The sequence below is a fragment of the Solenopsis invicta genome, chromosome 5, assembly GCF_016802725.1.
Source record: "Solenopsis invicta isolate M01_SB chromosome 5, UNIL_Sinv_3.0, whole genome shotgun sequence".
NCBI classification, from domain to species: Eukaryota; Metazoa; Arthropoda; class Insecta; order Hymenoptera; family Formicidae; genus Solenopsis; species Solenopsis invicta.
The window spans coordinates 14,848,994-14,871,881 of NC_052668.1; the positions used below are offsets into that span (position 1 = coordinate 14,848,994).

The 22,888-nt window shown below is 34.6% G+C and overlaps 1 protein-coding gene across 3 annotated transcripts in view; it reads left to right on the top strand.

Moving 5' to 3' along the window:
• The window catches only part of LOC105202329 (carcinine transporter), a 59,751-nt gene that overhangs the window by 23,719 nt on the left and 13,144 nt on the right, over window positions 1-22,888 (top strand). Inside the window, exon 1 of one of the 3 annotated variants that reach the window (XM_039449081.1) lies at window positions 942-1,131. The exons of 1 other annotated variant lie outside the window; for it this stretch is intronic. The gene's annotated coding sequence lies outside the window, so the exon portion shown is untranslated. Of the gene's footprint in view, window positions 1-941; window positions 1,132-22,888 lie in introns of those variants that run through there. One more of the 3 variants, XM_011170783.3, reaches the window with a different exon arrangement.

A 22,888-nucleotide genomic window follows, 5' to 3' on the forward strand; every position in this document is an offset into this window, starting at 1 on the left:
ATTATGTGCTAGCATACTTCCACAGTTTATGCAACGTTTACTATAATATTAAAAAAAAATATATGTTGCATAATGTCAATGTCAATTAATTGCACCAACGCGATTAATGCCAGGTAATTTTGCTCAGCAGCGAATTTCCACATAATTCTACGCACGCGTACATGCATACGCACGCACGATGTAAACAGCTGCGTGAGCAGGCGAGTGTACGTTAAATGTTGTGTCGTGCTTGGGTCAGTTAATTGGTCAGACCAAGCTAGTTAGTTTCATTACGTTATCTCTATCTTCGTGAGTTTCGCACAATAGACGCCTCTTCCAATATCGGGGTCACTAAGTTTACTCGCGTATAAAGCTAGGAGCTGCCATTATCGTAATGTTTACTGTTATCACAGTCAATACAAAGGAAAAAATTTCAATGTCAAACTTGATAAAATGCTAATTCCAATAAACTTTTCCAGCACGTGCAAGACTGATGTTTAATCGCACTGTATATTCTAAACAACGAAGCGGCGCGCAAAATATCGCACAGTTCAGAGTCACGAGCTTGACCGAATGTTTTGAAAAATCACTTATGTAATAATTTACAAAATTATTCATAGTTATTAAAGATACACTATTGTGTTTTATTTATAAAGCCGAAGCAACTTTTGCATTGCGATAAAATAATTCTGAAAATAAATTTGTGTGTTGAAATCTTTTTATTCCAATTCAAATGCCTTAATATGAAGAAAATCTTGAGATCGTTAATTTCAGAAAGTATCAGAGGCAGGAGAGAAGAATCAGATAAAGACCCGACGTAAAATTAATGCATTAGTTACTTCTCTCGCGAAGGATTACGTAAATCCGACGTTTTCACAGAAGAATGACTGGGGGCATCATTAATGGGTCGCGGTAAAGTGGCAAAGAATTGCCGGCCGTGAGTGCCGCGCGTGCCCTGATGAATCCGGCAGGGCTTCTAAAACGCGATCTCTCGCCAGCTCGCCCGTGAGTATTTTGCTATCGCGGCGAACGAACTGAACGACGTTTAGTGCAAGGCTAGCTGGCGATGAGCGAAGCCGACAATCCCGTACTCCGCGCGTTCTCCACGGCCAACGGCGAGGCTGTCCTAAGAGCACGGGGACGTATCTTGATGTAAGTGCATCGACGATCGATCGCGTCTCGACCAGCAGTCTGAGGCGAAGTCGAGACGCAAGGTTGCTTTTATTTCGCGTTCGCAACCGCGTAACCTCGCCACACGGTGGTGCCGATAAAACTTTTCGGCTGGGACGCGCTGATTTACAACATGCGATAGGGAAGTAAGCGTGTTAATAACTTCGAAGAATGTATATTTAGTACGTAGGTGATAATAGGTCTCGGAAGGCCCAGTCTTTATTTGAACGATAAACTCCACGACGAATTCGGCGCTTATCGCGTCTCTGAGCAATTCAACCTCGAATATCATACTCGGCTGCCGGTACATTGAGATTCGTTTGAATTTAATTTAACTCTTCTGCGCCTGACTTTTCTAGGAATAATTAGCATCTAATTCATGTCTTACTAGACTTTTTCAGGATCACTTAAAAATTTGTAATCAAAATTTCAAAATTTGAAATGACGAATTCAATTTAGCGGATCAAAATATCACTCTCAAATTTGACAAAAATGTTTTTATTCGCCATTTTGAGTTTTAAAAGTTTGATTATAGATTCATAATCACTATAATGATTCCAAAAACACTTGGAGTATGACTTTATTCAAATCCAAGAAAATTTTATATTTTGGTCCACCATTTTGAAAGTAAATAGCGATTTTTTTTTATAAATACATTGACTTTTACATTGACTTTTAAAAGGAGTTCAGAAAAAACTTGCTATCTTATTTTTTGTGGAAGATATATGCATTTTTCATACTATCATAATTTACGAATTTTTTATGCAGCATACCAATCAAGGAGAGAAATTTCTAAGGGTGTTGATTTTATTGTGAAGAGTCTTATTCTTTTTCTTTAAAATGAGTCTAAAAAGAAGTTGTTATCTTCATCTTTAAAGATATAAATTTTTAAATGTTTTGTCACGTGTATGTGCCATCAGGCACGAAAGGGTTAAACGTATAATAATCCCCGTCATTCGGCTGCATTTTAGAATCTCTGGCCGTTTATAAAAGCGTAGCGTTTACGGGTATTATTCCAACAGATCTGGCGTGCACGACAGCTCGTTGAAAACGCGTGCAAATTTCAATTTCACGGGACATCCGTCACCGAGCAGTATGTCACCGAGCAGTATTTTTCGTGTTTTTCTTTCATCGTGCGGAACTGGTTTTTTTTTTTATCTCGCATTCTCTCGCGACAAGAAATTAAATTACACGTTTCGTAGAAATCATCGATGCGGTATCTTCGAGATATATAATTTTATCGATTTCGTTTTACTTACTACCTAATCAAGAACGCAAAAAACCGTCGAAATTAAAGGTTTCACTTACTGCCGATTGGAATGGCAAATCAGATGGAGAAAGACCAATTATTTCATCCAAACGAAATTTCGTGCACGCGCGCGTACATGCGTGTCGTGTGACTCTTATAATTTTCCATTCTTTAATTCTCGTTGTTGTATTCTTAATCACTGCTTTATCAGGACGTGCCTAAAGCGCCCAGGCTCAATTAGAATCTTTATGACGGCATTTTTTGCCGACGATCGACGCGTGATACGACGCATCTTTCAAATAAAGATAACACCCAAAGCGCCAGTCGTAATTTCTCTCCGCCGCTTGTGTATTTAAGCTCTTACACATATTGCTATTTATAAAAAAAATAGCTAAACACACGATACTATAAAACCAGTAATCTAAATAAGACGCGAGATGTTTACGCTATACGTCACACGCCGTATACATAATAAACAATAGGCAATTACGCGCGCACAATAATATTGCAGTCTTATATCTAATTGAGTTTTTGAGGAAAACACTTTATCAAAATGTTAATTAATACTTATCAAACTTTGCGCCGCGTCAAACAGACACAGCGCAGACTAATTCTCGATTAATCAGAAAAAACTTTCCGACTCGTTGGACCCGTTATCGTTCTTGCGACATTTGCGTACGTACAAATTGCCGAGATATAGCGCTAACAAAAGAATGCCTCGGAAGCCCGACGTAATGTTCGCTATGAACACGGCTAAATAGATAAGATTAATTGCGATCGACACGTAAAGCGTACGAATCGCGACGAAAATCGTACATGAGAAAAATGGTTTTTCGTCGAAGCACATAAAAATTTAGCCAGATACAGATCCAAGAATAATTATATTAAATATCAAAGTAATTATATAGGACGCTCCAGCTGTAAAAAAATTCTAACAATTAACTTGAAGATCTAATATGATATTTATATTTTTAGTAATTTATTTGGGTTGGAATGTAACTCATTACTTCTAATAACATTACAGTTAAAATTTCTTTCAATGGCTGTAGCTTAACTCAACTTTTTTTTTCTATTTAAACGTAATTAAACTTAATTATATTTTTTTGACAACTAGTAACTAATGTAGCAGTTACTTTTGTAGTTACTTTTTATTTGTCACTTGTGCGTCAATATAATATAGTCTGCGTCCAGCAGGATAATAACTCATTTTCAACAATAGCTATCGTGTAAATATTAAAGTTAAGATTTTACTTTATGATTTAAGCTCTGGTCCACTGATTTACGATAATTTTATCACAAAATTTGAAATTTATCACTGAAAAGTATTGACCCCACAATTTTAATATATTCCAAGTATATCTATTAATTAATTATAAATGAATAATTCAATTAATATATTAATTATATTTTAACTTTAAGTTCTTAAAATAACTGTGATTCATTATATACACTGTAATGCTGCATAACCGAGTTTAATATAATAAGTAAAATAATTTAGTAATGTTAGAAATGTAACATTCGTATTTTCAAAATAGCAATGCATAAATGTTACAAAAAAATTACAGAAAAATAACGATTTGTTATTTTTTGAGTTACTATAACTGTAATACGTTACTTATTACTTTTTAATAACTTGTAACGATAACTACTTACTTTTTGAAAGAGAAAAACTAATTGTAACTAGCTACTTCTACAAAATAAACTTCCCAATTATGATTTGAACCAATTATTATATTAAATGAGTATGTTATATAATATTTTAATTCAACATTACTACATTACTTCTTTTTCCTCGAAACAAGAATGTTCTTTTTTTCCTGTGCCGCATCTTGCGTATTTCACCGGTCGATCAGGACGGGAAGTGGGCGGGGGAGGGCGAAGGGTAAGTAGGATAAATTGAGAAGATTAATCGCAATCTCCACGTAGCTCGGGTTGCACCATTGTCCAACGAACGCTCGTGCCTCTCGTCCTCCCTCCTGAACTTCTGAAACTGAGTTGCATAACGGCTTGAACGGTGGCCGAGCTCTATACGTGGCTCACGCCAGCTAGTTAGCCTGGAATCGCAGCCTCGGCAGCATCGAAATGCAGGCGTCTGCTGCCGACTCACCGGAGAAAATGCGCCTTAATCGGATTCGCGTGTTGCTCGCACACGAGGAAGAGAGCACGTGGCACCGCGACGGCCAAGAGCCGAAGTGCCACATCCAACCAAGCGTGCTCGGCGCATCGCGTTGAAGAATTCATCGTGTGAATGCCACTTGATTTCCACTCTCATTCAATTTTCATTCGCCGAGTTCCCGAGAATCCGGTCGTGAATCGCGGTCGTTGCGGCTAACTTCGAAAACTGATCAGTCCAATCTTGCTGGATCGGCGGAACTAACACTAGAGAGTTTCTGCCTCTCTCGTCTTCTTTTCCTTTCCTCTACAAATCTCGGAATAAACTCGGAAAGCCGGAAACGCGATAAATAAATACAATAAATAGACCGCTCCGCATTTCTTCTCGGATTCTGGCCACTTTCGCTACGTTAACTTCACTTGTAGGGAACGTTGATGTTGCTCTGGCGATTAATTTCCGTCAACGGAACGTTATCTAAACATTTCGATATCTCTAGTAAACTGTTCCAAGCGTCTGTTGCCGCACATTCATACCCACGTCGTCATCGTAATCCGTCGGGAGAAACTTACGTTACATTAACGGGGTGCAGATCGACGATGTGCGTAGTTATCGACTTTAATGAGCGACACGATTAAAACTTTGCCGAGCACGATACAATTCTGCCACCCTTGCGTCAAACGCTATCCCCTATCATCTCTTAACTACTCCGAAAACGGCGTTGATGCGTAATTAAGCTGTACAGCTCAGCGAGGACTGTTTTCATCGACCTGAGGACTGTTTTCATCGACCATGTAGCATCGTTGCCTCTGTCTCTAACATCCCGGATGTACATCCCTTCTTCGCCTCTCTTTCCCCGAAACAATTTTCAGCGATTGTTCCTGATTTTTTACCCAATTCTAAATAATCTTTATTACACGAAAAAGAATTACTACTCAAATCATCAATTCATTGTTTCATGTATAAGCAAGAAGATAAGATCCTTTTAGAAGAATTCTATATATGATTCTTTCATATTTGACTAATTTGTTTTCTGCTCGGCGGCAAAAGTTTATGCCTCATAAACTGCACGCTGTAATTAATACAAATATTTATCAAAACACTGAGATAATTTTAGATTCGAATACGTTAACGTGTTATCGGAATTTGAAGCATTTATATGGTCTCGATATTTGTCCTCGTGTCATCTCCATATTTTACAGAAACGCACGATAAACGTATGGGAGGAAGGCTGTGTAAACAAAGCTGCTACCCTCGATCGGATCTCTTGTTACTACATGCGCACGATCGCGCGCGAACACTTGCGTATGTTCATTATTTATCAGTCATTCGATGAGGGGCGATTCGTCAGTTGTGAAATATACACGGGTAAGCGCAAGTGAAGAAACTCGTGCACGGGGCACGAAATCAAGCGACGGAAATTCATGAATATCACCTTGAACGGACTGTTCTATTATCGGCTGTCCGATTAAAATCGATCGCTCCGACGGGCTCCAGAGATGACTCGATTTCGCGGGCGGACGATCGCTCGATTTCCGCCCGGAGACATCGGCCACTTGGCGCAAATTAAAAAGCGCTTAAACTTACTTTAGCGGTGTCGGACGATCGTCGATTTCGTGGAACGATCGATCTCTATCGTGGAACGATCGGCTCATCGTTTAAAGTTTAAACGCCAATCTTTAGACGTCCCGTGAAACTTTGGTTTCACATTTAAATAACTTAGCGCTTTCGACGTTTGAAAGTACATTGAACGCGCGAAAACGATTCACGCAAGCTGTCCTGGTTGTTGGGACAGCTGTCGTGCTGTTGACAGAGGAAATGTTACAATTGACAGGACGTCATCAGTGATCATTGATCGGAGGCTGTAGGCCGGGGAAGAAGGCATCACGATGCAAAACCGCGATAACGCGCGCGATTGACATCGAGCGATACTATATTCGATATGGAGGACAAAAATAGAGTTATCGACAATTGTGCGACAAACCAAGTATGATAAACGCGATTTGGCTCTCAAGTTGTGTTTTCATTGCGTAATTAAGGCGAAGAAATGACATTCTATCGTAGTACATATTTGGCTTTGATCAACAATGTAACGCGCGTAACTTTTAATAGGCGTAACTGACACGAGAATTCCAAGAATCAATACACGAAGAAAAGTATCTCGTGATGAGAAAAGCAAGCTTAGTTTTCTTCTTTTAAGCAACAGTTATGTATACAAAGAATATTTTTTAGATAATAGTTTTAAAATATATTCATTATTTACTTCAATCAAATAATATTTATTTAAAATAAACTTCTGTATACACGTAGAAAAATATGTATTGTAAAATTATTTAAATTAAATATTTCAAATATTCATTAACATGATTTTAAAAACATTGAAATTATATACACATAATAAACTTAATATACAATTTTATTTATATAATAATTTCTATTATTAGAAAGAATGCGGGATATCACATCATCAATTAATGTTAAAAATTACATGATAATTTTATTTTGTCTATTATTATATTAAATTACACAAGTATGGTTACAGTTTAAAGAAACATACAAAACTCATTTTAAAAAATGCAGTTTTAATTATGTATTTACTTTTTCCTTGTGCAACTTTGCTTGAACATAGATGATAAATGTTGTATATTACATATTTTCCTACATATAACTAATTAGATTACACATATGTATATGTATATCTTTGTTAAATGAGCAAAAAATTTTTTGGTCAAAAATATTTCTATTTTATACTTTCTTCAAAGGAATGTAAATTTTTTCTTTGAGTATATTATAATGATATAATTTTTTTTTAATTAGTGATGTGTCTATTTTAAGACAGTTATTAAGAAAATTTTTTTTATTAAAAATAATCGTTATTTACTAAAAAAAGAAAGGAAATTAAGTAATCGCTTTTTTTAGCTACAGAATTGATATCTTTTTGCACGTGGTATTAATTCCAACCGGTGGCGAATGGCGAAATATTTGTATCTTTAATGAAGTCACACTCGCTGTACGTAATCATGCAAGTTATAACAAAATGGGCAAACATTGCGGCTTACTTTAAGTAAATTTGTGGTTATTAACGTTATCGCGCGCATTATCGTAATATTTTCAAACCTGAGCTCATTTGTTGACAATTGAAAAATGTGTAACATCTCGATAACATCTTTACTAATGTCGTTTTTGTTACTTACCATTCATTATCTTATTTATGAACAATGCCTCGCAATACCGTAAAAAATTACATCTGTTTTCTACAGAAGGGAAGAAAGAGCGGTTCAAAAACCAAAAATTTTCTAAAATTAGATAATTTATCTTAAGATTAAATTTATATTTAAAAAAAATAAATGAAAAATTGGAAAAGTTGAAGTGAAAAAGTTGTTTAATAAAATGAGATTTTTTTGATCAAAAAATCGATCTTATATTGATAGAAATATTATAAACAAAAATTACGTAATAAGTCTATACTCTAGAGAAATAACCAATCAAATTAAATTTGTCCGAAGTCAATTAGTCAATTAATTTTTGAGTTAGCCTATTCAGCATTTTAAAAAATATTTAAAAAACAGCATAAATATATAATTAGATAATAAAAGAAAATTTTTTCCGTGTAGTTATTATGCGATATTTATCGGGTACTTCAAAAATTTTCAAAAATTTTCGTTGTTTACGCAACCATTCCCAGGCGCACAATTTCAATTTCCGACACGGTTGGATTCATTATTTAGTGTGTTGAAAGAAGGATTATTGGCTAAAAGCTCGATGGCACGTGGAACTGAAATAAGTAAGGACAATCTTTTCAAATATGTATCTCTTTTTTTCTTTCTTCTGACACGCATTATTTCATCACGTTCCTCGAATCGTATTGTGTACTGATACCGATCTGGAACTCTCTCATCTTTGGCCGAGGGATGACCTTTATCATTTTAGTTAACATTTTAGTGAATAGGCGTCATAGCAGATGACTTTCCCTCTCCCTGGGGAAAAGGGGATGGAGCAGCTATGACGAATCTCCATTAGTTCTATATGAATCTCACACTCTCATAGGTTATGCCAATTATCTGGGGAGTCTTCCCCTCTTAGCTGGAGGGAAGTACGATTCTATAGAAGATCTCCTTACTAAGAAGTTTGCGAAGATTTCCCCAACGAAAAAAAAAGTTTCTCAAATCCATATCGCCGGCTGAATAGCAGCTGAACTCTCTCACGAGCTTTGTCAATCACGCGAAAATCCGTAATGAATGTTCTCATACGCGGATGGAAAACAAGTCGACAAGAGTAAGCATATGTGTGACGCGGCGTTTGTGCATCGGCGAAATCATAACAACTTCGCCCAATCTCGAGGCCATGATTTCTCCCCGTAGAGATTTTCTCAAATAGCTTAGATTCCCAATTAAAATGTCCAATTAGAATGTCCAAATAAGTAAATCACACTACGATACCAATTTATTCTAATTAAATGAATATTTTATCTTTTAAAAGCCTCACTTAAAAAGTTTGCACTGCAGGCTCTCGCAACATCTCCCCAAGCGCTTTTTTATCGTGTCCGTCCAATCACTTCCAATTAAAAATGTAGCGGCAGAAGGGAAAAAAAAATTAGGGCGTACAGAAGATAATCGATCGGAAAACCACGACGCGCGCGTCCGCCGTCAAAAAGCTGAGAAAGTGAACAGAGAGAAGCTACATAGGTATACAATCCAAATCAATAAAATTTTACGTGATGCAATAAGACACAACAAAAATTTATTATATCGTGTTCGCTATATTAAGCCATTGTTACATCAGCGGAGACGTCAATTTCAGTCGACGAACGTCATTAATTTCAATTGAACGTTTACACGGACGTTTATATAGCTACTAAAGTAGATAATAAAATCCTTCGCGTCGCGATTTAATCCGCCTAAGCCACGCCGGATCTCTCTTATTTCTATATTCCTCTAAATTATGGTCCTCGTAGAAGCCCTTAGAGATTTATAAAAATTGATAGTTAATTTGCACGAACGTTCCTTCCATTTCACAGAGATCCACGCTTTAAGAAGATTCAGATTATAAAAAGAATACTATAAAAAAATTTTAATTGTTTATTTTACACGTCGTTGATTGATAACTTTTAGCTGATATATTTAGCTGATGAGCAGTGACGTATTAGCGCTTAGAAAAATCTAACCGTCTGGGGACGGCAAATTTAGAGGGGCGACATTTTTCAAAAGAATTTTTAAAAAATTAACCTTATAATTAATCTTGCAATTGTATATATAAAACAATGTAAGAAAGCAATAACCAACGGAATACTGAATTTGATTAACAGAGATTAAATTAAAATTTGTCTTGAGTAAGGGCGACAATGACTTAATTGCATACGAGCGGCATGAGCTCTAATCCAGCCGTATGTTTTTATGGATTAAATATTTAGACACCACTTAAAGATGTTTCAGCGACAATATCAATTAAAAGGTATTAAAATTTAAATTTCTTAAGCCCCCATCAGATTGGAGATTGAGATTGAGTTTGAATTGGAATTTAACTCTAATCAGGAAAAAAAATCAATCTCAAGAGTTTAGTGAACTTTGATTCATCATATTCCAACCCAGTTTCAATCTCAAATATGATATGTGTATTAGACTTGTTTTGTTCTGTCGATCAAGGTGAAAAAAAACGTCAAATGGGAGGAAAAATTTTAGTCATTAGTACCTGACTTTTGGTAAAATCAATTGCAGAACGAAACAACGAATAATTTGACTTATAATAACTTATGTAACATAAATGATCATATTTTAAGAAATTTTAGATAAAAATAATTGTCAAATGAATGAGTGGATCCAAATAAACTTTTGCACGAATATTTATTAGAGTTTCATTAGTACATGTATAAAAATTTGATTTAATTCGTAATGCTGCTTTCTCATCAAACTTGCAAATTACTACAAAGCACGATTTTACATAAGAATTAAAAGCAAATAAAAATGAAAAGTAACTTGTAAACTAATAAAAAAATTGTGCTCAAATTTTACAGATACTCGAACGTAGAACAATATTATATGATATTTTTATATTTTTAACGTTTTAAGGTGTGGTATTGAATAGTCTACTAATAATAACGGAGGGAATCCAGCTTTAATACTAATTTTTTTTTTATTTATACATATACTAGCAATAAACCTTAGGTAAAAGAGTAAATTTAGATTTGCTTTCATTTTTTGCAATTTACAAAAAAAAACAACTTTATTTTTACGCGATTTGACTATCTAGTCCCCTTAAACAAAAATGTCTGCGAACAAAATAGAACGAAGCAACGTGGCGGAATGGCGATTCGCAGTTGCGTCATTTGGTGCACTTTGTGTGGAAGAGAAGATCCTATCAGCCGTGAATGATCGGTTCGATACATCGGTAGGTATCTCGTAACGTGTCGAAGCGTGCCGCGACCGATGATATCTCGGATTTGCGCGACTCACGATTCCACGGGTGTGTCCACGCTACGGATGATAGATCGTGACCTGACTAGGTGACTTTTTTATGCAACAAATTGCATAATACGAATAAATAAGTACGAACGTCTTTGTGGGACGAGATCACGGGGAGGTGTGTCCCACGGAAACCAGCCTATAATTCGCTTCGTAGATGAGGAGCAAATTATATTTCTTTTTTTTTATGTTCAGAAACTACGTCTCTGTTTCATTAAATATCATTAAATATTATCAGTTTTTATCAGTTCTGTTGCATGATCAGTTCTATTTAATAGTTTCGCATCCATTAATTCGTTAGGCTGTGCGATCATCGATAGGAAAATTACGAAGATGCGATAATATTAAAAGTGCATATCTGTTTCTGGTTCTCGTCGGTTTTCCCGCTTAGGTTTTAATACAAGCAAAAATATATAGTACTCGTTCCGACAGTACTGAAATTGGAACGATACACTGGAAACAAGAGCTTAATAATAATCAAGCTTTGGTAAAATAATTTAACAAAATTGATTAATATAACCAAATGTTTCATTATATTTAGTAATTACATTAATAGTAACCCCGAACATAATAATAGTAAACAATCGATTACTAAACGGTTGTCAAATGGTTACTAAATATTGCCAAATATATTAATTATATAAGCGAACATTCGATTAAAATTATTTCACCAAAACTTAATAGCTATCATCATCTACAATCTTTGATTATTATTATCAAACTTTTTGTCAGTTTTACAAAAAAGATTAACATTAGCCTTGTACATGAATAACATGTAATCGTGAAGCGTTTCACAAAAAATTGACTAAATTAGTATCAAAGTCTGTTGATTAAGAAAAAAAATCAATTGAGATTCCATCGTGTATCTCGGTTGATCAAAAAATACATTCAAGGGAAATTCGTGCAGACTCGAGAGGAGCGTTTTTCTCCCGCGTGCGTGTCGATCGATTTGCGATTTCTCAAATGACGACCTTCCCATCGGCAGAAGCCAGAGAATTGTTGTCGCGATTTTTATCGAAAGTCAGCTGTGACGTAGGTGCAATTTATTCGTTCGGCGTACGGCGCGGCATATGAGTATCGGACGCACAATTTGCGGATCGCGCTTGTCGGAAGGAAGAAAAAAAAGTGCATCCATGCGAAACAGACGCGGCACGCGGCGGATCGACATCTCTCGAAACTGCGTTGCGATTTTTCCCGTCGTTATTAATTCTAATTTACGGAAAAATCTCAATTTTTTGTGTAAATACTTCCAGTATTTAAAATAATTATACAAAGTTTTATTGTGATTGTCTGCTTAGCTATTTTGTAAATAAATAAACTTTGTTTATTCTATAGAGCTGATCTCTGCATCGCAATGAAACTTACGTAAATCATCTTGAATATTTAAAGTATTTCAATAAAAAAATTTATAATTTTTTTTTATTAGCTCTTATTTTATTATTTCATTATTAATTAGATTTTTATTAGAACACATATCTACTTCTTGAAATAACTTTTTTTTTAGATGGAAAATTGCTGCCAAATTTTTTCTACTACTTTTAAATTCAATATAAATCAATCTGTAATTTTTTCTTAATGTATTGAAAAATGTTTTACTCATCCTTAATGGAAATTTTATCTGGCGCCAATCTCAGTGCAACACGCCGCGAATTAACGACTGTTTCCGCATCCAGCGCATCATTGCGTCATTTATTATAGCCTGCGAGAATCTTATCTCGAGTCTCTTGCACAGCAGATTTGAAGATTTTTCCTCGACGTTGAGGAAAGTTCTGTTTATGAACGACGAAGCTTCTCAAACATTCCCGCATTCGACGATTTAGTCATTGGTGTCGCAACAGATTACGCCCAACGAAACCGCAACCTTTCGCAATCGTCATGAGGAAACGAGCCTCCTTCGGCATGAAGAGGTGCTACTTCCTCGTGGAAATTACCGCGCGGCCGGCGAGCACTCGTTATCTATCGATCGGATGTTTACCTGACGATGCCGCCCGGCTGCAGTTTCACTCGAATTCGATTCACTCCTCGCGTTCCTACCGTGAATCACGTTTCCGCGATACACGAGTTTTTTGCCCTTGACAGGTCACTTTAATGAATGATTCATGATGCATTTGAATGCATTTGAATGCGATGGCACGAAATCGAGAAATCCGCGTCTTTGACGGCACGGCGGCGTCCCGATTGGCAAAACGGGACCAAATTCGAAAGTTCGCATGAGAAAAAGAGAAAGAAGAAGAAATATAGTTTCTATTGAGTAACTACGACAGTGAAAAGTAATGATTAGACTATTGAATATTTTCGTGTATGTATTTCAATAGGATACAAATAAAAAAAATGTGACTGAATCCAAAATGTGTTTGATCTCGAAACATAATTAATTTCAGGAAACGCAATTTTTTTTACGTATCTTCCATCTACAGTAAAATACATTTTAATTATTGAATGTGATGCGTTGATTACCAGTTTTTCTTGTTTTCGCAAATGTATGCGCAAATGCTTGCAATTCAGTGTGACTTTGAGCCTCAAGTTCACACATCAATATAAAAAAATATTCTTCGGCAGCTCTGGAATACCAGTTGTATTTCTTTCCGGTTCGATGATCATTTCCACGAATATCACGTCAAGAAATATAATACGTAATATGTACGTACTGTGACGAAACATTTGCGATCTTAAAAAGTGTTAATTAGACAGCTATTAGATAATAGCAACTTTTATCAGAGCATACATCAAAGTTGTTTCTTTTATATGTTCGAACATGTTTTCTGTAGTTCAACATGAAGGCGAGAGAATTATTATCATTTATCATCCTATCATTTGTTACTGTATATTATTTATTCTTAGATGAGTTTTTATTAATTGTAGACATTATTGCATTATAATATCATTTATTATCATATAAGTCGTTTATAAAATAAATATAAATCTATAAAATATATAATAAAATATATACCCAGTCGACACAATTATGTGTTCACTATAGTAGTTATATAATGTAAAAGTTGCAGCAATGTTGTAATTATATTATAAGTAATGATGATGGTACATATATTTATATCATCTTATTGTAATAATTTTTTTTTTTGCATAACGTCTGTATAACGTCCAATGCTTAAATTCTATGTATTGAAGCATATTTGTATAAATAATGTGTAGCATTTGCACTCTTTTATATAAAAAAGAAACAATAGATACAAGTAATAATAATATAAATATCACGAAATATTTCTTATATAAAGTATTATTCCCAAATTATATAGTTACATATTATATGATTGGATATAAATATATATGTATAAACTTAGAGAGTAAGAAGGAGGGGGGGGGGGGGAGAAAATCTTTAAAATAAACGAAAAAAATTGGAAGAGGTACAATACCAAAAGTAGTTATTATGTTCAGCAATACTGGCGATGAAACAATCGATTCAGTTTTTCAGACCAAGTAGACTATCTATTATCGACTAAACCAACCCGAGCGTGACTGCATTGACATTTTCAAGGACTTCCTAAACGAGTGAACTAAAAGAGTAGGAGCGTGGATTAGATTAGGTCACGTGGAACACGCGCGAAACCGCTAAGCTAAAAATAAGAAGATAATTCTGACCTATTATCGATCAAATTAATGAGAAGCTCCACTCTAGAGCTAATTAATCTCAAATGATGCTTTTGATATCATCTTTGATAAATATTGCATGTTCTCCGCCGTACTTAACTGGAACGCGTGTCGATACTTCGACGCGCGAAGATTATCATGCCATAGAAATTTAATAATGGTACGCGTCAGCGCGCTTAACAAAAACGCCAAGAGAAACTCGGATGCTCGACAGGTATCGGCAAAGATCACGTGCCGGTCGGAGCGCTCGATAATTAAGATCGGAAAATTTTCTTGAAGCCTCCGTTTGTCAGAGACAAATGACGGCAGTGGAATAAATTTGCCAACCACCTTTGAACCGCATTCGGTATCTCAATGAGGCATCTGTTCGATCGATTTTGCATACTCCAAAATAGGCGACTGTTGTCAACGATCGTATCGTAAAATGTTAATTAGCGTAGCTTCGCCGTGTGTATGTGTGAGACATCTATCAGTCGAGCTTTTAAAATTAAGATAACGCGGTTCTCTTGTTGCGTTTTTCTCTGCGAGTGCACGGCGACGCACGGTTTCTTTAAGCGCGTTCACGTTAACTGCGTTGTATTTTTTATTTAAAGCAATAAAGGTTGCGATACGTTTCCTAGATTCGGTAAAAAAGTGAACCCCTGTAAAATAAAAGATTATGCTCGCCTTTGTTCCGATCGATCCAAACAACGGACAGCTGACATTGACTTTAATCGCCGATGTATACACAAATGTGGCCGTACTTCGCTACGCTGAAATTCCTGATTTTTTACATGGCCGTGATTTTTAATTCAAAACAATAAATCAAAACAGTTGATTTCGCGTTTCTGAAGTACGGCTCTGCAAAAAATGAAAAAAGGATTGACATTAGTTTATTTTATAACAAAATATAGTATCATGTAATTTAATTTAAGATAAAGAAATTATTCAATTTAATTGTTTTATAAAAGATATAAATTCTGCATTTTTTAAATTGGACTTTTTTTTTTAATTTGTCTATTTCAATTACTATGAAAATTAAGTGCTTCCTGATACCTTAAGTTTACTGTTTTTTTTTTGTTTTTGTAATTTTATTTCTAGAGAAAGATCGGCTGTTACATTCGCGATAAACTACGTTTTTTTCGTTATGTTAATTAACGTGCCAATATTTTGTAAACTAAATGCCATCTCCGTGCAATGGAATCTTTTAAAGCTCCTGGGTGAAATTAATTACACATTATCATCCTGCACAAAGACGTTTATTTCGTATTGTTGCTATCTAAATCCGCCAATAAATTATGGTTACTTGTCAGATTGTTAATTGTTTTTCTCACGACGTGTTAAGCCGAAAATACCATTGTTGAACGAATAGATAATCAGAAACGACTACACTCTGTCATCATAAATTATACACGCGAATCAAGTCAAATCTCAATCAAATCTTTGATGCACGATGCATCGTTGCCTCGTGAAAATTCACGCTCTCCTTCTCGAGCTCTATTCGTTAGAGCTTTTAAGCTGCGTTTTTCTATTTAATATACGTGCAGTAATAAACAAGCTCTTAATGTATGTCACAGCAAGCAACGTTTCTTCACACGTGATAAGAACAGGTGCTCTATAAAGACGACGCGTCACAGTTTAAGTAAACAGTCAAATTAAAATAGATCGACAGATAAGAAAATGAATTATGCCAAAGTCTTTACATGACCGACTAAAGTTAACCTCGATCCGATTTTTTTGCCAGCAATATGTTAATATTTTTATGGAACCGTCTGGTGGCCTTACTGCCAATTATGACTTTCGTTCGTACGTCGGGCATCTATTCGGTACATACAATTATTTTAATTGTAGCAATTTGTTTACGAAAATTGAAAGCATGAAAAAATCGGTTTTTAAGTTTGCACGGGAGATCTGATAGGATTTACCCGTACAGATTGAACCTGTTGTGTCATGAAAAAACGAGTGAAGTTGCTTGTAAAAACGCATCTTATGCTGCTCAAATCTTTTAAAGCAATCAAGATTGTTTTTGATGGCAAATGAAAAAATACATTGAAACAAAAAAGCTTAGCGCAGGCTTAATTATATACAATGTATATATTTTACATTATTTTATTATATATTTATGTTAGATATGTATAAATTGTTTGAATATATATCGATATTATTTTTTTTTACTTGGAAATCTTTTTTATTATAACATTTATATAATGTTTTATTTAACAAATTATGTTGTTAATTAAATGTTTTAACAATTCAATTTGATTCGCGTAAAATTTTGTTGATTTACTTCTAACCAAACAATTAAATTAAATTCGATTTGATTCAATATCAAAAAAACTTCACGCATCCTTATTATACATGTATTATACTTCACTATCACTGAAAAATATTTATTTTTAATGGCAAATATTTTTTCAATAAATCTGACTTATTTCTGCGATATTTTACTAGAATAGGCTGCCTCGCGTTTCGTTAGCAAGGATAATTGACATTAATTTCGAAGGGTGCGACTGCAAGAGAAACGAATGGACGTTTCTTTGTCACGTTGCACCAGTTTATCGATGCCTAACGATTCGAGACACGTGATTCGAAATATCATTAGATAGCAGTTATTTAAGCACGCGTACGTCCTTTCTTCCTGCTAAAACCTAAGGACATCATTACCTGGTCGTTGCACTTGGATATGACAAAAAGTCGCCAGAGGATTCGTGGCGATTAGAGTTAATTAGAGGGATTTGAGAAATTTTCTCTTACATTTAGGTTTCTTTAATGATTATTATCATAGGTAATGATTGTGGCGCAAAAAATTGTGCGACAGCTTTCTGTGAAAAAGACGTGGGTTCAAAATTCGGTCGTTTAAAATACTTTGCATACTTCTTTCGTTTTTGTCAACCTTCGGTTGACAACGGTTGCTCGTAAAAACATCTGATTCGATTTGTATCTTTTGAAAGACAGTGATAAACCATCGAAGATATCTTCATGAAAATCCTAATTAAACCGTTCAGAAAACGGCGTTTAAACTGTACAAATAGTAAAAAGCGCACATCACAAAAATAGTCTGAGGAATCACCACATCTCTAAAGTATTGTGTCCACGCTAGAAATCTATCCGAGATCTTGAATAGAGAGAGACTGAACTAATCACATTAACCAGTTGACAGATATGTACAAATGCCAATTCTCTCTTTGTCCTAGATATCCGGACCGATTTCTAGTATTGTGAACACAAGACTAATTAAGAAATTAAGAACTAAAGAATTATCATGGGAGATTTTTTAGAAGGATAAGCATACTATGGATCTTTATATTTTTCTTGCCTGAAAATTCTCTTAAACTTTTCATCCTTCCAAAGAAAAATCTATGACAATACAAACAAAATCTAAATTGGGAGAAAATCCGCCAATCCGGCAACTCCGGCGGCGATTGATAAGCTCGCGGAAGTCCGCGGGCGAATTCTTCATGTCTCGCGGCCATGCCTTTGTCTTCGAGAGGCAATTATTACACGATATCCATATCTTGACACATATCTCAACTTGAATTATGTACCTGCACACGCCCACCGTTTTAATGTATTCCAATTAAAAAGCGAGGGAAAAAAACTTTATTTCCACCTTTCGTTATTTATAGCGATGATCGACTGTCATATATGCACGATTTTGCTCTATCGTGTTAAATGTATTTATGATAAAAGCAAATTGACAATCCTTAGCCAAATCCATCGTTGCAAACCATCGACGAATAATTTTTCTGAAGAAATCTCGAGAAAGTTTGTTCTAATAAAATAACAAGTTTTAGGCCGGTGCTTACAATTGAATTTTATTTCAAGACCTTGAGTAATGTCTTAATATGCTAATACGGCTCTGTGATTGGTTAATGACATCTTAAGACAGTACTTTAGACGATTTTAAATATAGGAATTAACTATAATAATCGGTCTTAGTTTATAAAAAAATATTTGCCTTTAAAACATTTTTCGACATGAAATCAATCAAGACGGCATAATTTATTTTCCTTTCTTTATAGGTTTATTCAGTCTATTAGTTTACTTAGATTACAATGTGTTATTCTACAATATTTATTTTTATTCAAATTAATCGGCAGAATAAATCTTAGATTTATCAAGAAATATCTACTATTAGAACACATTTTTTTTCAGCAATATAAAATCAATCGAGGCTGCATAATTTATTTTTTTTTTATTCATTGATCTTATCCGTTTATACTTATGTTGTACCATGTTTTAAAATATTCATTGGGTGCTATCCATTTAATGACACAAGTCGACACAAGTATCATTCTATTTTTTTTCAGTATTTAATGAATAAAAAAAATACCGTAAATAGTAATAAATGAGTAACAAAAACGACGCTTGTGTTGACTTGCGTCAACGCCGACTCTTAGCCAAATCCATACGTAAAGAAATTTTGCTTAAATACAGATCTGAAAATTATGTTAAATCATTTCAAAAATAGTATCGGATGTTTAACTTGGTTGCTCGGATGTTAAAATTGTTTGCAGCAATATTATTATATTTATTCTACACAATTATTTCCTGATCTGTAGCTAAAGTAGATGCTGCAGTAAAATTGTTCTTTCCGTGCATCATTCGGCAAACGACCCTGATGCCACACATTGCACTGACAAAACATTTTGAAATTTTCTCTACCTACCTGGCTCCCGACGGATGATTCGCATTGTTCGTTCGCGGTCTCCATTTCGTTCGTATTTATCTAGCTCCCGATTCGATACATGCTGTCGTAATGCTGTCGCAAGATATGTACTTTAAGTCGTTTCGCGTGTCGCCTTTATCGCGTCCTCGCATAACAGCTCGTTAGATTCACGCGTTTTACGCAATTATTGCAATTCGCAAGGACGACGCCGCGAGAGAGGTCCATCGTACAACATTCTCGCGGCAATCGTTCGTGCGGAGCGCTGGAATTAATATCGTCCGCGTGAATTCAATCGTTTCGGGCAGACAATACTGGCGGCGCCAAATTCATTTAATTTTTATTGTCATAATACGGATCAATTTAAATATCGTGTCACTATCACGCGACGATGATTTTGTCACTCTAATAGTCGGCCTATATTTACTGTTGCATCGCCGCTAAAATTGGTCGATTAGCGTTTAAAAGATTATAAAATCTCGCCAGTTTATGTTTATTTCAACGAAAGTAAAAAGTTTATTTTGCTATTGCTTCGTAGTAAAATGCTATGCGACTAAGCTGAAGCCACTTCAAGTTTTTATAATGAAGCCTGAGACGCTAACGTGTATGAACACTAGAAGTAACATCATTATCGAGATTTCAATTTAAAAGAGCTATAATTAAGAATGCATTATTGGTTTAATAGTGAGTAAGCATAAAATAAGTATTACCATATTACAATGATATTAAGTAACACGTAACGTTTTCAGACATGTCGCGTATTTAATGTTGTATGCAACATCAATATAAAACTTTAACCACGACTTCGAGATAATGTTTTTAAAACATTGCAACAATGTTCAAAAAAATCTTTTTTTAAATATTTGTATAAAATTATTTTTTTTAAATACAACACTCAAACAATTGGCTAATGAGAATCAAATATGGTTATTAACGCAACAGTTCCATTTGTGAACTCTTTTAGTATTTATTAACAGATTAGATATTAACAATTAAGACATTATTAGATTACTATATCTAAAATGCAATTTTTAAGTAGACGATTGATATCAGAAATACTTCACATTTAAATGCAAGAAAGCAGTCTTATACCGATCTTATAATCTGATACCAAACGCTTGCATAATGCATGTTTGAATAAATTATAAGAGAATTATTATTTTATTTATTAAATTAATTTTTTTATTCATGACTTAATTAAATGTAAATTTTATTTCTTTTTTACCGTTTGATAAATAATCTTGCTCATTTCTGTTTATATATATATATATATATATAAATAGATAAATATATATATATTTATTTATTTATTTTTTCCCTGACATTCATACTCGTTTTTGTCACATTTTAATTGTAAGACATGTATAACGAACAGACGCAGATTTTATATGATAATCACGTTTTCTTAGCGAACTTGTCCAACAATTTAGTTAACATGCGAATATAAAATAAATGAAATTATTAGAGAATCTAAAGCTTTTTTACTCATCCGCAGTTACTTCGGTTTACTGTGAGTCACATTTAAACATTTGGTTAATTTAGCATAATTTTTAGTTCCTTTTCATACGCATTTACTGAGAGAGTATTCTACCTCTTCTTATTTTGCACTTGTAAGATGCCACTTCAGATAGGGTAATCCGGATAGTGACTCAACTGTTTTTGACTACACTGTAAAAAATGAAAGGCTAATTTCATACTTTTGTATGTCCCAAAAAGTCCACTATAAATTTTAAGTTAAAATAACTCTTATTTTAACGTAATAACTTAAAATAAGAGTTATTTTAACTTTTGAGTTATTTTAATTAAAAATTTAGAGTGGACTTTCTGGGACATTTTATTTTTTTTACTGTGCAAGGACGAGTGAACATCGATATGCATTTAAATAATATTGTTGCTAAGAATAATGCACTCAATGATCTCACGCCGAGAATGACTTGAAAGTGAGTCAAAATGTTTATTTTAATTTTATCAATTTTATGTTTAATAATTGAAGGAGCTCGTAATTGAAACTGTGCATTAATAACTGTACTTGACTCTCATCAGCCTTGTTTTGAATACTGTATTTTTTAAATCCTCGCCCGAGACTCCGTTGATTTATATCGTTCAATAATTTGATTTATATCGTTCAATAATAAAAAAAAAAGTATGAAACATTTCAACATTTTCTATATACGTTAGTACAATTTTTTGCTTACAGGGTTATTAATTATCGAAGGCCGATCGGCACAATTCGGGAGGGGGACTACAGCGCGACGATGAAAAGAAACCGTGCGAGAAATATTGAGAAATGCGACGTGCGCGCGCGATGACATTTAGGAAAAGAGAAAAAGAGCCAAGATTCCCGTGACGTCACACGCCGCGCAAATATTCTTCGCCTCGTTCCTCGAATTTTTCCTCCGCAGCTCAAGCAAGAGGAGTTCGCGCGTTTTCCTCCGTCCCGCGAGAGGCGACGGGCATTCCTTCTCCCTGCAGTCGCTCTTCCACCGTGGTCGTTCGCGTTCGTCAACCGGTTTCGTCCGGCCTTACCTTTCGACGTCTTCCTCGGCATCTCCACTTCAGTATTTCGCCCGCGAGCCAGCATTCTATTCTGGTTGTCTTGGGTTTTCCCTGCGCATGTGCCACCGATCAAGGTCGTCATCTTCGCGTCTGGAGCACTCGCTGTGCGAACTCTCGCGATGCATCGTCGCCGGAAGTTGAGGCACCGCCTGATCGATAATCATATGCACCGCGTGTGCAACTCGCTCACCTTCTGGCGGACGCTGTTTGTGACTTCCAATTGAAATAATTCAAACCTATGATTTTTAAATCATGCAACTCTCTCCTTTTGTCATCGCGGTTGTTTCGCCCGGAAACGTCGTAATCGAACATTCGTCGAAAAGCTTACAATTGAAAAGAGCTTTCGTATCCGTTAAAAGAATTAAACTTTAGGGATGTCCCGAGCAAGTGAAAGATAAAACTCGTAAAAAGTGAAGATAAATCTCTATCAAGGAAATGGAAGTATCGATAATTTATTGATACGACGTGTTGGTCAAAAATATTTCTCGGATTATCATTCTTGAAAAATACATTAAACGTGTTTAATTGAATAATTTAACTATATTCTTGCATAATTGCCTACGCTATGCAAATTTTTCCAATTGATAGGTCATTGTTCGCAAATTATTATAATATATACAGTGCCAGACAAAAATATTAGCCAGACAAAAATAATACGAGGTTGTTATATAATAATAAATATTAAAAAAATTTAAATAGTAGCAAACTGTTTATTTTTTATAAAAATTTTTATTTCATACTTTATATTTAATAATACATAATAATTTATACAAATTTATTTATTGATACAAAATTAATACACAATTTAAAGATAAAAGTACCGTTTTCATAGCCATCATTATTTCTTAAATTTAATCTACCTTTTTAACAATGTATTTGAGTTAGGAAGTAAATTTCAAGCAGATACTTCAAAAATATTTAATACTGTCAATGAAATGCACATGTACACAGAGAAGTTTCCTGTTATAGATACATTAAATTTTATGTACTTGTGCAGCTTACAAGTATGTGTATTGAATTTCATAATATTTTTAACAATATAGTAAAAGGAAGGAAGTCGATATTTGACATACCTCTCATTGTTTAACAAAGAACAATAGATTGTGTTACTA